We start from the raw sequence: 16228 nt of genomic DNA on the forward strand, positions 1-16228 counted from the left end.
AAGCAGTATATATATATATATATATATATATATATATATATTTTTTTTTTTTTTTTTTTTTGGAGAGAGGAAGTATTTGCATATCTTGGCACATTGACAGTTGTTCAGCAACAGTACATTTGATCTGGCTTGGCAAACATTGGTCTTGACATGATGACTATGACGTTGACTAACTATTATTGACTGTTATACATTGCTGCCACTACTACTTGATACACATGATGAACATGAAATTTTGACAGAATTGCATTTACACAGTTAACACTATTCAATTACACAGTAGTACTTAACGTGGATGAAAGATGAGTGAGTGTGTTTTGTGTGTTTTTCTTTCCTAATCCCAAATAATTAGTCCCAACCTATCTCCTAAATATTATTTTACTTGTTTGTTGTGGCTTGCACTGACACCCATAAATATTATAGGTTTATTGGTATTTGTGTATTTGTAATAGTTAATATGACAATTATCTGACATCATTTGTGTGTTTGTTATGATTTGTATGTTTAGTGTAAAAGCATTTGTATGTGCATTCAAACTATTGTTCATGCCTGAACTGTCTGATTAGTGATGGTGAATATTATGAACTGTTACCTGCACTTGTTCAACATTGATGTGTGACACTTAGAAATGTTTAATTTCTGCTGATGAACTGTGTGATTAGTGATAGTGAATATTATGGACTGTTACCTGCACTTTTTCAACATAATGGGTGCCACTTAGAAATGTTTAATTTCTGCTGATGAACTGTGTGATCAGTGATAGTAAATATTATAGACTGTTACTTGTACTTTTTCTACATGATTGGTGCCACTAGGACATGTTTAATTTCTGCTTATAAACTCTGATGAACAGTGTGATCAGTGATAGTGAATATTATGGACTGCTCTCTGGACCCGTTCAACAAAGCTGGGTGCCACTAATGGAACTGTTTCTGCTGAGTGATGTCACTTGTTGCTGTCTGCAGCTGCTCAACATTGCTGGGTGCCACTGATGGACTGCTTGTACTGAAATAATGTCACTTGTTGGTTTCTGCACCTGTTCAACATTGCTGGGTGCCACTGATGGAATTGCTTCAACTGAGAAGATGTCACTTGTTGGTGTCTGCACCTGCTCAACATTGCTGGGTACCACTGATGGACTGCTTTTTACTGAAATAATGTGACTTGTTGCTGTGTGTACCTGCTCAACATTGCTGGGTGCCACTGATGGAATTGCTTCAACTGAGAAGATGTCACTTGTTGGTGTCTGCACCTGCTCAACATTGCTGGGTACCACTGATGGACTGCTTTTTACTGAAATAATGTGACTTGTTGCTGTGTGTACCTGCTCAACATTGCTGGGTGCCACTAATGGAATTGCTTCTGCTGAGAAATGTGACTTGTTGCTGTGTGTACCTGCTCAACATTGATGGGTGCCACTAATGGAACTGCTTCTACTGACATAATGTCACTTGTTGGTGTCTGCACCTGTTCAAAATTACTGGGTGCCACTGATGGAACTGCTTCTGCTGAATAATGTCACTTGTTGGTGTCTGCACCTGCTCAACATTGCTGGTTGCCACTGATGGAACTGCTTCTGCTGAATTTTGTCACTTGTTGGTGTCTGCACTGGGTGCCACTGATGGAACTGCTCCTACTGACATAATGTCACTTGTTGGTGTCTGCACCTGCTCAACATTACTGGGTGCCACTGATGGACTGCTTCTACTGAAAAGATGTCACCTGTTGGTGTCTGTACTTGCTCAACATTGCTGAGTGCCACTAATGGAACTGCTTCTGCTGAAATGATGTCACTTGTTGGTGTCTGCACCTGCTCAACATTGCTGGTTGCCACTGATGGAACTGCTTCTGCTGAATGTTGTCACTTGTTGGTGTCTGCACTGGGTGCCACTGATGGAACTGCTCCTACTGACATAATGTCACTTGTTGGTGTCTGCACCTGCTCAACATTACTGGGTGCCACTGATGGACTGCTTCTACTGAAAAGATGTCACCTGTTGGTGTCTGTACTTGCTCAACATTGCTGAGTGCCACTAATGGAACTGCTTCTGCTGAATGATGTCACTTGTTGGTGTCTGCACCTGTTGACCATTGCTGGGTGCTACTGCTGTAACTAATCATTGAAAGCATTTTATGTGAACATTTGTATAAACTGATTTTTTGTGTATTGTGTGAACTATTATGTAAAGTCACATGTATGAAAAGAAATTGTATTGCTTACTGTATTTTATATATTAGGGTATTGAAAGGTCAGTGTAAAGCCAAAATTTTAACTAATTATGTGATATTTAGGTATTAATATTATCTTTTATTTTTGTCTGTATTTTTGTGGACGAATTTGGTGGTATTTTCACCACCAATGTTGGCAAAAATACCATCAAATTCTGGCCCGTGGAGGAGGGGCATATGAAAGGTGGCTACACTGAGCCACAGCGCCAGAGATTGCGCCAAAGAGTATTATTCAGCCGCCTCCACTGGCAGTGCTTGGGGAGAACTCGTAGTAGTCAGTGCTTGTTGAGAACTTGTAGTAGTAAGTCTGTGCGGAGATGTCGTAGTGAAGAGTGCTTGTCGAGAGGTCGTGGTGGAGAGTTCTTGTTGAGATGTGGTAGTAGCGAGTCGGTGTGGAGATATTGTAATGTTTAGAGTGCTTTTCATCAATATAAACGAAGGTAAAAAAAAAATTTTTTTTCTTTTCTCTCTCATTATTTCAGTGTCCAGAATAATGCGTCATTACAGGTTCAGTCAACAAAGCATCTGGCGTGTGTTCTTGTATTAGAGTGTAATTCTGCTTTCCTTACGCAATTATAGTATTTCTATTTTTTAATTACTTCAGTATAAATGATATTTAAAATTTCTTGCCTAATTGAAGAAGAACCGTGCCAGATGTGTACGTTGAGTCATACTTCCACACACAGAACAGTTATACTTGTGCTTTGGTTTCGTAGGTTTTATAGTTGCTGGGGACTTAATTAATTATTTGTATTAACGGAAATTTTCATTTCATTCTTTGTTGTTGTTCTATGCAGTCAGATTGCGTAATAATACTAGTCAGGGCCAACCGTTTACGAGACTTCGTAATCGGACATACAGCTACGAAAAATAAAAATTATTTGCATTTTTATAATTAAGCCCCCATGCAACGTGAAGGGACACGTACAGCACAAAAGCGTACAGGCCGACCTCGTCTGTTGACTGACAGATACTGCCGACAGTTGAAGCGGGTCGTAATGTGTAATAGGCAGATATCTATCCAGATCACCACACAAGAATTCCAAACTGCATCAGCATCCACTGCAAGTCCTATGACAGTTAGGCGGGATGTGAGAAAACTTGGATTTCCTGGTCGAGCGGCTGTTCATAAGCCACACATCACGCCTCGCTTGGTATAAGGGGCGTAAACATTGGACGATATGACAGTGGAAAAACGTTGTGTGGAGTGACGAATCACGGTGCACAATGTGGCGATCCGATGACATGGTGTGGGTATGGCGAATGCCCGGTGAACGTCATCTGCCAGCGTGTGTAGTGCCAACAGTGAAATTCGGTGGTGGTGGTGGTGGTGTTATGGTGTGGTCGTGTTTTTCAGGGAGGGGGCTTGCACCCCTTGTTGTTAAGCGTGGCACTATCACAGCACAGGCCTACATTGATGATTTAAGCACCTTCTTGCTTCCCACTGTTGAAGAGCGATTCGGGGATGGCGATTGCATCTCTCAACAAGATCAAGCACCTGTTCATAATGCACGGCTTGTAGCGGAGTGGTTACACGACAATAACATCCCTGTAATGGGGCCTGCACAGAGTCCTGACCTGAATCCTACAGAACATCTTTGGGATGTTTTGGAACGCCGACTTCGTGCCAGGCCTCACCGACCGACGATATCTCTCCTCAGTGCAGCACTTCGTGAAGGAGGGGCTGCCATTACCCAAGAAACCTTCCAGCACCTGTTTAGCCTGCAAGAGTGGAAGCTGTCATCAAGGATAAGGGTGGGCCAACACCATATTAAATTCCAGCATTAACGATGGAAGACTCCTCGAACTTGTAAGTCTTTTTTTAGTCAGGTGTCCGGATAATTTTGATCTCATAGTGTAAGTGATGGAGTGAGTGAGGTACCAGGAAAAACACTCTCGGTATAAGTATCGCGTAGCTCTACAATTGTGCTCTGCTCCGTGAAACGCTACTAAGTCCCATCTACAAGCTCTGGAAGCCTGTAATAGCTATTGTGAAATACCATGAATAATTAAATAAATGATACAGTGAGTCTGAATGAGTTGCAGCAGTCACAAAAAAACACACAGAACTGGTATAGACGGATCTAAAACCGGAATTAGTTTGTTTCCCATAATTAATTTCAACTAATTCGTTCGTTAATGACGCTAAAATCGTACACATCCTACGGATATTGAGATATTTGCGAAAGTTCTCACGTCACTTGTCACACGCGCTGCGGGTTGCCACTGCGCATGCGCCGCCAGCGTGGTGGGGGAAGTTGCCCTCAGCCCAGTGTCGCGCGCGCGCTGGAGCTCACAATCGCTCCGTGGCTTGCGTCGTGGATGGTTGTCGTCGGAGTTCGTGAACAACGTGGTTGCCGTGTGAGCGCTGCATTTACCTGCTGGAAGTGATTTGGCGGGTGACGAGTATTCTTATCTCCTTCCGCGTGTGAGAGGGTTGTGAATACGCCGCCGTCGAAAACTACCGGCCGAGGGGCGCAGCAGGGTCAAACAGTGAGTGTGACTTTTTTCCCTTAAATAATTGATCGATTTTTCTGAAGTGATTGGTTTGTGTGTGTGTGTGTGTGTGTGTGTGTGTGTGTGTGTGTGTGTGTGTTTTTTTTCCATAAAATTTTGTTGGAAGCATCTTCGGTTGCTCGGAGCAATGTCATTCAAAGTATGTAAGTTAAATGAATGTGATAGTGTCTTTTGTTTTTATTGTGGAGCGTTAAAGGAAACGCTGTACTCATTAATACCTTGCAAAGTAGGACCTAAATATAAGACACTCGAAAAGAAAATTTATGTGGAGTACCCATTGATCCATGAGCAAAGGCTCATCCAGGATGGGGGAAGCACCTGTTGAATATAACCTCTCTCGCTGTTCTTGTGTACGTCTTGAATGCAGCACGCCAGTGGAGCAAATGTACAGGAAACTTACCGAAAACGGATCCAGATTTGCACTGGCTTCAGTCTTGTGGAACTGAAGTTTTCTGTTAAAGTTCCAGTAAAGCTTGCGTGCCCTTTTACAAGCAATTAACACGAGACCAAACACAGTCGAAATTTAAAGTCCCGTGTTTAGTCAGCCCAAAGAAATGAACGTTCCCATCCGCAAACGGACTTTAATCCAGATAGCCAGACAATGCCACACGGATGCTAATGACAATGTCCCCAAATTTAGGGAAGTTTACCTACTCGGATAATTCGTCGTATTTCCAATCAGAACAGTATAGCGATATATGCACTCTTTAAACTCCAAAAATTAGAAAAGATTTAAGGCGAAGGTTTGTGGGAAATACGGAAGCGTCCGATCCCACCCGTCGGCTTTGACCCATGACGTCACAAATATGGCGGAAACAAAAACAAACACACACACTTTCCACAAGAAGCCTAATGACACTAACGGGACAAGTGCGGGAAATGGGGTGTTTAGGGTGGGGGGCAAACTAAATATAAACAAATTTAGACGCCTTGCGTAGCTACAACGTGTAAGTGAAGACAGCCATGCATGAATACCCACCCACCTCCCCAGGGGTCGTAACCCCTGCAACCCATAGAAGATAAAGATGCTTCAGTAGCCGATTAGTGTTTTTTTTCTTTAAAAAAAAATCTCACGGGATAGAACGAACAGATCAGAAAGATAAATATAATAAACTAAAACAGAAATTCGAGGAAACAGATAATTAAAATAAGTAATAAGTGTTTTTAAATTTTAAAAAAAATCTCACGAGATAGAACGAACAGATCAGAAAAGTAAATAAAATAAAACAGAACTGGAGACAGCCACACTCAAACCAAACTCCGCGCCGTCATGACGTCACACACAACACCCTTACGTCACGGGTCAAAGCCGACGCGTTGGATCGGACGCTTCTGTCGACCCGGTTTGTGTTATCTTTACAGGTGTTCTCTCTCTCTCCCTCTCTCTCTCTCTCTCTCTCTCTGTTCATTTTTGCTACCGGATTAAACAGATCGAAACGAAAATTTGGTCGACGAGAATATAGCAGTGCCGTATTTAGGCGGGCTTGCAGTCAGATTGCTGGCACTGGATTCGAACCCATAGTACTACATTTCTAGGTCAATGCGCTGTTCTCCAATCGAGCAGTTCTCACAATCCGACTGGTATCTTCATCGTGTTATAGGGTGCTCCCCCACTACTTTCAAACCGTTTGCAGCGTAAAACTGATCAGTAGATAGATTTCCGTCTGCTAAGCACATTGCATTAGGAAAGCAGTGACAAGTCTTGTAAATATAGGAAAGAAATCCTTGGTTGTGTTGAATGGTAGTGGTGGTATGACTGTTCAAAAGATTATCCAGTATAGTTACGGGCTAAGCCTTCCGTGATGTAGGAGCGCAGCTCCGGAATAAAATCCTAATGTTACGTAAGACACCAGCAGCTACAGGTTTTAAAGACTCCTGGAAACTTCTGTAACATTACTTGCTGTGTAAAGCAGTTCACTGCGGTGGTCTGTACCGCAGTAGTACGACGAACCGCCTGAAGGATAACAAGCGAGGAGTAGATTTCAAAACATGCAGTTACATTCGCTATTTGTACAACTTTTTATGATACACATGAAGGGATATCATTAAATTGCTTCAGCGCACACCACATCCTATTTTTGCCACCCTTCTGTATTGCCTCGTCACTAATTGGGTATTAACTGCAGCCTTCATAAAGCTTTAGAGCATGACTTCGTGAATGACGATAAAATTTTTGGAAAGTGTAGTGGGTGAATATACCCTTCTTTCTGTGCATATAACGACTGTCATCAGATATTTAACATTGGCACGAATTGGTAGACTGAAAGACGCGCCACAGGACTTAACTCGGCAACAAAACGTTATAGCAAGCACATTTTCCAAGAAATAAGTGATACCTGCTAGTTGTACGCAAGTTCGCAAGATGGTGTAGTAGTAAATTGAATGAGCATGACAATGATGACTGAAGTTTGCGCGATAGATTTCTGCGTCTTCAGTAGCCTTTACTTTGCCTGTGTATTTATTAGCGGCACCGTTTCCCTTAATCACTTTTGAACAACGAATGTTGGACCTGGGTATCTCAGAACTTGCCTATCTTCGCACTAGTCAGCGGCCATAAGACTTGAAGGGCTCGAACCTGAGACGTGGGACTGTGCTGGAAATGTAGAGAAAGCAAGATCGTGTTAGCGTTCTATAACTTGAATCGGCGATTTATGCCTTGAATGGGAGTCGAAGTTTCCCTCGTATTTGCAGGTCATTTTTTGCGATTACTTAGTTAACATTCTTGCAGGTAACGGTCCGTAACATTGAAGTTTCTGTAGAATTCGCATTATTGTTGCTGTAAACACGCTTGTAAACGGAGGCACTCACGCAGTCAACATAATCAGTGGATTCAGGAACCTGACAATACTAAAACACGGACGTGACAACAAAAAACCATATCGAGAGAAGCGACGAATCTTGAAATCAAACTACGAGAGTAGAATTAAATTCATTGCTCGTGAGATTTTTGGTATTTGCTGGTATTGAAAAGCAAAGAGAAATTAAACAGGCGACCACAGAACGCCGTACAGCAGTTCCGGTACTGGATTCGAATTCAAAAGGCGCTAGCTTTAAAGCCCCGTCTGATCATCCAGATTTTTTCAGTGGTTTTTGTGAACTGAGGCAGTTGGAAGATTCTCTCGAAAGGGAATAGCAATTTTCGTTTTTCTATCCTTGAACACTCCGAATTCGGTATCAATGTTAATGACTTCTTCGTCGACGGACGGACAATTAAGATCTCTATCTTCGTTGAAACAACTTACGGAAGATTGCAATTTGAAGGACTAGAGCTTCAGTGTACACACACACACACACACACACACACACACACACACACACACACACACGGAGAGATGGAGATGACGCAGCAGGCACTGCCGAATTGTTTTTTCTGGACGTGATCATGAAATCTCGTTGGTTTATTTGAATTGCGTTGCTCAGCAGTAGCCTGTAGCCTCGTACGTCATTGACACGCGAACCTACGGATCATTAACGACGATCTTTAACGATCAGTTTTTTATATAGAGAGAAAGCGTTTGACAATGTTTACTGGAAGAGTCTTTGAAATTTTAAGGGGTGCAGCGATACAATACAGAGGAAACCAGACTGCAGTTACGAGAGTCGAATGTTACGAAAAGAAAGTAGTAGTTGTAATGAGACAGGGTTATGTCCCATCCCAGATGAATTCAACCTCAGCATTGAGCAAGCATTAAAGGAAAACAAGGAGAAATTTAAAGTTCAGTGAGAAGAAATAAAAATACTGAGGCTTGCCGAAGAAATTGTTACACGAAAGACGACTTCGAAGAGCAGTTGAATGGAATGAACAGTGTTTTCAAAAGAAGTTATTAGACAGTCACCAACAAAAATGAAAAAGATAGTGGAATGTAGTCGAATTGAGTAATTGTAGTTGAATCACGAAATGGAGCACTAAAAGCAGACGAATTTTGTTACTTGAGCAGAAAAATAATTGACTATGGCCGAAGTGTACAGAATAGAAAGACGCCTTACTACAATGGGGCAATTTATCATCTAATGTAAAGTGTTGTGAAGCCCTCTTCTGAAGATATTATTTGAAGTGAAACGTGGACGATAAATAGTTGACAAGAGAATTAAAACTATTGACATATAGTGTTACGGAAGAGTGCTGGGTATAGCGAATAACTAATGAAGTACTGAATCAAATTTGTGTAAAAATATTTGTGGCATAACTTCGCTAAAAGAGGAGATCAGTTTACGGAAAACATGCAGAAACCTGGAGAGCTACTCACTGGACAAAAAAGTCACCCGTAGCGAAATCATTAAAAGCATCATGTAATACCATGGAATTCCTCCCTTCGACTTGATAACCGCATGGATTCGGTTAGGAAGTGATTCTACGGGGTTGAGCAGGTACGTCATGTACTGGTTAAGCCACTCGCTGAGAATTTGATCGCGCAGTTCCATCAGTTTAAGGATGCCGATGTCAGCGTTTTACCCGCTATTCTATTAAGCCCCACAGATTTTCTACGGGGTTAGTCACATGATTTTGCCGGACGGTCGAGATATATATAGGATGGGGGAGTATTCAGAAACGGTTACATATTCTTCTACCCCGATCAACTTAGCTGTCTTTGTGCCTGTTTGAGTAATGGGCACTTGCGAGATGACAGACACCAAATACTCATTGCTTGAGGTTCCCGTCACAAAGTTCTCTCGCTAGCAGGTTGGAGTGGACCTTCATTCACTGCCTGCAGCAATTCCTGCCGGGTTTGGAGGCGATTTTTGTTCACAAGCCGTGAAGCGCGTCTCCGGTCTGTCAGGATCTTCCTTCGATCACAGTACCGACGTCACGTTTGTCACGGCCTTAAGTTTACCAATGCTTAAGTCCGCTTGAAACATAATTTCTCACTGATTGCTACAGCCTTGTGCTCAGGTAGAGGCAGTGCGCGTGCTATTGAGCTCGTAACTGCATTGCTGCACCATTTATAAAGGCTAAGCGATTCGTCTATGCGTGCGCGCTGGGTGACGAATTTTTTTATCCGGTGAGCTTAGTTTCTTTGGTGATAGATGGCAATGTGAGGAAAAATAACTGCAGACTGACACTAGTAAGCAGACTTGAATGGTCGTAGGTTCCAGTTGTTGCGCGGAGATGAAGAGGCTTGCGAAGGTTAAACTAGCGTGGTGAGATGCGTCAGGCCAGTCATAGGACGACGAGAACATTTAAAACCAGAAGGCCGGTTAGACGCAACTCTCCATGCTTCTGTCCTCTGCTACTCTATCCATCTCAGAATTACTCCTATTGGAACCTTTTTGAAAAAATGAAAAAAAATTACCCCACACATTTCATTTTACCATGAAATTAACATTTGCTTGATGGCGAGGGGTTGCTGTAGTTATTCGCTGAACTGGCTTGCACAAGAAAGAGTAGCGTGGAGAATTGCATCTAACAAGTTTTCAGACTGAAGATCACAACACACGATGATGTGTTGGTATACAGACATCGAGGGATCACCAATTTAGCATTGGAGGGCAGCGTGGAGGGTGAAAATCGTAGAGGGAGACCAAGAGATGAATACACTAAGCAGATTCAGGAGGATATAGGTTGCAATAGGTACTTCCAGATGAAGCTTGCACAGGATAGAGTAACATGGAGAGCTGCATCAGACCAGTCTCTGGACTGAAGACCACAACAACAACAGTAGTCATTACAGTTGTCAGTTCATTTATTTGTTGCGAAGTGAATAATGAAGCAATTTCTGGTCCATTGCAGGAACTACTTAAAACTCTGAGAAGGTATATTTAAGTATGTCTGTTCTAGTGTGACAGATTTATAGTATACAGTACAAAGTATGTGTCTAGTGGGTGGAATGTGCGAGGAACAATCAAGATGATGATCATAGATTTGCTTATAACCACCGCAATGGTCACAGGCTAATGCCAGTATTTGGAAAAAAGAAATGTATTTATGTAATCGGTGTTACAATCGTACAAGATAGTGATAGTTCTAATGAAGTCTTAAAAATAGTTTAGTTTTGCAGATGAAACAGTCTAACTTCTTTTTTTTACCTCTTAGAAAACTCCATTTTATCCCTCACGGTGTAATAATCCCCGGGTTAGGAACCACCTCTCCAGATTGTAGTCGGCTTACAATTTGACACACCATTTAACGCGACAGTAAAACATTTCCAAATGTTGCCGATATATCTTGCAAGCCGTAACTAAAACAGAAGTTGTCAAGAAATGCCATTACGTTTACTACAAAATACGGTACATCATCGCTGCAAAACCTATACTCTGTTCATCATAAGAATAAACCTGATGTAAACATTACACCATGTATTCTTCAGAGTTTGCTTCAATCTCAATGCATTGAGTTTCACATGGAGTGGTAGCCAAGCTGTGTTCTGTACAGTCAAGTACGAGTGTAAGAATACGTCTTATGCTGTGTTACGCGCACACAGACTGAGCGATAATGCGGAGCAAAAGTTTTACAGGCTCGTTAAACTTGGACCAACTGACTGGCCAGTGCTGTCAAACCAACCTGCAATGATACGAGCAGTTGCAGTTCAGACGTTAAGAGAACAACATAGAAACAATATAGCTTCGAATGCCATTTAATTTTTCAAGATAATGAAACATTTGGCAAAATTGTGCATTACCGCACATTTCTTAGGTGATGCGACGGAAATCATAAAATGCTACTTAATGTTGTATTCTAATTACATACAAGTGACGAAAATGCCTAACATAAACACGTGTGATTTTTCTAATAGAGCTATATGTCTTGGAAAAGCATACTGCTCGGATTTCATGTATCGTTTAATACTGAATCCACTGAAGGTATTAATTAGTCTCTTAGCTCCTTCCTTATCCGAATCCGAGAAATAAATTTCAGTTGTGAAATTGGGATGCAGGATATGGGAGAATCCAGATTGTTGCAAGAGAAACATGTTTAGTAACAAGTGTCTACTCTTGACTGCGGACAGTTAGTGTTCTTTACTGTAGGTGGCACTTGGAATGGACTTGAGATTTGCTTCGCCATTCTACAAAAAAAAAGAAAAAAAATAAGTACCGATTCTGTCAGTGGCTCACTGGTTCGTGGTTTAATAAGACACAACTTTCAAATAGAATCAAATGCAGTCAAACAAATGCCATCAAACATTGGCTCTCCTCCTACCTCAGTGGACTCCATACTGCACAAAAAGGAGAAGAAACAAGGTTTACTCTTCTCTTTACCTTGTCCTTGACCCACCACTTCAAGAATGCAAAAGGTGATATCCGACTCCATACTTAGCCTCACCGGATGTAGCCAGAAAGTTTAAATCCAGGCCGGCCTGTGTGGCCGAGCGGTTCTAGGCGCGTCAGTCTGGAACCGCGCGACCGCTACGGACGCAGGTTCGAATCCTGCCTCGGGCATGGATGTAGGTTAGTTAGGTTTAATTAGTTCTAAGTTCTAGGGGACTGATTACCTCAGATGTTAAGTCCCATAGTGTTCAGAGCCATTTGAACCTTAAATCCAGGGACGTAAAAACATTATATGTACACAACACTGTTGGATACTTTCTGCTCAATGATAGAGAGCACGCCAGCTTTGGTAAAGATTTGAATGTATAAAGTTACTAGTAATTGTAGCACATTCTATACAGATCAGTCTGGCAGGGCAATGTTTACCTGCTAGAAGGAACACCAGACACTGGAAATTTAGAAAAAGAGATGAAACTTTTACAGACCTTCTACTTAAAGGAGGCCATAGTTAGGAAGTTGAAACTTGAGTCATTACATCACATCCATGAAGAAAGGTAGATGAACGATCGTGAAATAATTGAAATTAATAAACATGCGTGCTACAGTCCAAGATTAGTATTGAATGACCAGACACAGTTCCCCTACTCGCCACTTCTAAACGCATATACTACTCATAAAACCATCCAGTTACTAAAATTTCTCTCGTGTTAAAAAATTTTACGTTGTGTAATCACAGCTGTTTTACTCACCTACTTATCACTATATTTTATCTGTTTGTAAATTTAGGACCTGTTAAAGACAAGATTATTTCGTTCACCCACATCTTTGGAGTATATTACCAAACTTCATTGTTCAATTATTTTCTTCTATGTACAACTGTTGTAATTTGCCTGTAGTTAATTACTTAATGTTTTACATTTATTCTTAGTTAAATAGTAGTATATTGCATTTACATTGAAACAATCCCTCTTGTTTCAATCTTAATTCTAGCATTAACATTTCATCTGTGGTAATAAGGATACTCTGTAGAGGCAAAAGTTTAAAGTTTTTGATCTAACAATTTCACTGCATCTTTGTAACTGATGATGGCGTAACAGTCGAAAAACGGTTCGTGTAACAAATAACAAATATTGTAGACTGTTACACCAGTATTGTTTCATTCATAACACCCACAAAACTAAATATCATTTCTCATTCGTATTTTAAAAATTACAAGTACCCAAAGAAAATTCTTTATCCATTATAAAGCGTAATCTGGTGCGAATGTTGACGATGAAGGGGTATGGGGGAGAGGGTACCAACTAATACGTGGTTGCACTCAGGGCAATAGCCTCAGAAATGTCGGCAACTACTGATGTAGAGGTTCAGGGTTTAATCCTTAGCCCAAAGATGCTATTTGTCAACTATCACTTCTTCCTCTTTTGCTAGTGCTTGTTAATATGAAAAATGCCGAGTTGCGTCGTGATTCGGAGTCCATGCTAAACGGTGGTCCCTTTAAAACTCGTTCGGTTAGTCAGTTTTGATATGAGGAACGCAAAAACTGAATATAAAAATTACTCCTGTCTTCCTTCTTGTAGTGACTAAGCTGAGAAAATGACAGCAACCCGCCTAGACACTGCACATAGCTCAGATCTTAAGTAACTACCTCCAGCGGGATGGGAATTTTGAGAACTGTGAGTGTTAAAGCTGCATATGAGATGTTTTTCTCACTTTAATCAAAGTTGTGCGGAATGACTTCGGTGTGCTGGGGCAGTGGGACTGGCTCAGTGCGGAGTGGCTGGAGGGCCTCGAAGGCCAAAAGCTGTGTTCCAGCGGAGTTTGGGTGGGGGAGGGGGGGGGGGGGCATTCCAGGAGGCGGGAACCGGTTCCCGTGGCCGGCCAACCGCGAACCTCCGCTCAGGGCCGCTAGGCACGTGCAAGGAGAGCAGAGCCAGGCCGCAGCTGCTGCGTCGCGACGCCAACTTGTCTGCCTCGCCACCTGCCTGGACAGAAACTTCGTACCCTTGCCGCTTGCCCGACTTCATGAGATTCTTGTGTCAAAATACGTATGCTCACCATTAAAATCACCATCACATGAATGATAGCAAATACTGCGATTTTCACCTTATCCATAATTTAAAACCAAGACGGTCGCCTCTGCAAAACTCAGGCGTTTATAAAATCACCTGTGACACTTGCTCAGCTTATTATATTGGACAGACTGGACGAGCTTTTTCGATTAGATATAAAGAGCATCTATTAGGGAAAAAAGGTACGAACGTACATAATTCGTCATTCGCTGACCACCTTCTTATCACAGGACACAAACCTAAAGATGTTCATGATATTAGTATCTTACATACGGAAAAGAAAGGCTTCAGACTTGATATTCTTGAACAGTTTGAAATTTTCAAACATTTTTCCCGTAACGACCATTTAATCCTCGATGAGCAATTACAATTACGTGATAAAAATTTCTTTGATGGTGTAAAGCCCTTGCTGAAAATCACCTAACGCCGAATATTGATATTATGCTTCCCGTACTGTAGCCTTAAATATAGTTATCTCTCTCCCTGTTTTACAGTATAATATTTTGTTCAACTTTCGATCTGTCACATACTATCTGACATAATGTAATCAGCACATTAAGTGCACCCCTGTTCCAATGCTTCTGACAGCTGTTGTCACTGTAAGTTACTAGATGGCGCGATACAAGGTGCCGACTTGCTAACATCGACGGCGCGCGCGCCTGTCAGTCTGATGCTGCTTACAGTGCCGGCCGCACACGCGACCCTTAGCGGCGCGTCTTAATCAAGTTGTGCATTCCTAGGAAAATTTTATAATGTACAAATATATTTTTATCTTTAACGTGAGCACTGTTGCTCTAAACCATTTCATAACTATTTACTCTATGTAAGTATGCTTTATCTACTGTACCGTAGCAGTTAGCTATGATGTAATTTTATTACATATAATTTAATAATTTTTATATTATTTCAAAACTCTGTTATAGGTAATGTAAAATTTTTTTACATCTGATGAAGGCTGCCTTAGAGCAGTTGAAACCTAGGTAAAGTTGAAAAATTTTTACCTGTGCAACCGAAGAGCTGTATTTTCAAGTAATATTATAAATTTCGTCTACGGTTGCTGCATTATCGGCCATTTTCAAAATTATAATAATTCAATTTGTCCATGTTTTATAGAATTCAGAGGTCTGCGACTGTTAAAAAGTTATGAGATACCAATGAGTTTGATTTCATATCTGTCTTCACAGCACGCGTTTCAGCAGCCTGCTGTCATGTGCCTAAAGCCTAGTTTACATGATGGCACTAGGCTGTGCGAAAATTCGCTATCTGCCACTGCGCAAGCGCGGCGCGCGATTGCGCAACTCGTTGGTGAAACTAAACAGTTTCGACCTATTCAAACTTCGGTGACAATTAGTAGTTGTATGTGTTTTGAGGTTAGCTGTCGTATCGGTAGTGTGTAAATAAACATAGATACGAGTGAGCAATGGTAGAAATTTTTTCGCTTCTTCTATATCTATGCTTTGTGACGTTGTTTGTGGGCTTTTAACGATGTTTATAATGGAAACAAGCAGCGATTTGTTATCGCGCACACGAGGCCGTCCTACGCAATCCGGACATGAATGGATTGGCAATGTCTGAGCTGCAGAGCAAAATTCATTCAGTTAGGTGAACGTACAAAAATGAATAAAGTAAAATCCAGGCAAGCAAGACATCTGGCTGTGGAATGGCCCACATCTACACGACTAAATTTCTATGCTTAGTTGGCAGATTCTATGTACAGGAGGAAAGACTACACAAATCTGGCGATTATTGCTGACTAGCCTTTTACCCACGTATAAGTTACGCACCCTCTCACATCTATCTATCCATCCATCCATCTCATTCTCTCATCTGTCTCCATCTCCCCAATTCTCTCTTTTTCATCTCCTCTCTGCCCATTTCTTCCAACACCTCTGACCACATCTCCCTTCCCCTCCCTTTTCCACCTGTGCACTGCCCCTCAGTGCCTTTCACCTCTCTCATGCATCTATGTCCTCCCCTCTCTATTTCCTCCTCCCACTTGCTCTATCTCGGCTCTACAATCCATTTCAGCCGGCCTGCAGACATTTTCATCAGCATGTGTAGCCCCTGCAATACAGTTCAGTTATGCAGGTGGATACTGCTTGCCCAACACACCTGTACTGCAGGGCGGCTACACATCAGGCGCCTGAAACCCATTTATTTGCCCCTGATGTACAGGCTGCCATGCAAAGTCAATAAAGCAGATCAATACT

General features: G+C 41.7%; 1 protein-coding gene across 1 annotated transcript in view; it reads left to right on the forward strand.

Annotated features, from left to right (window-relative positions):
- Positions 1 to 4526: 4526 nt before the first annotated feature.
- LOC124596084 (CD82 antigen) overlaps positions 4527 to 16228 on the forward strand; it is a 294285-nt gene continuing 282583 nt past the window's right edge. The window contains exon 1 of the mRNA XM_047135073.1: positions 4527 to 4722. The gene's annotated coding sequence lies outside the window, so the exon portion shown is untranslated. The remainder of the gene's footprint in view (positions 4723 to 16228) is intronic.

This window comes from Schistocerca americana, chromosome 2 (genome assembly GCF_021461395.2).
Source record: "Schistocerca americana isolate TAMUIC-IGC-003095 chromosome 2, iqSchAmer2.1, whole genome shotgun sequence".
In the NCBI taxonomy this organism is placed as follows: Eukaryota; Metazoa; Arthropoda; class Insecta; order Orthoptera; family Acrididae; genus Schistocerca; species Schistocerca americana.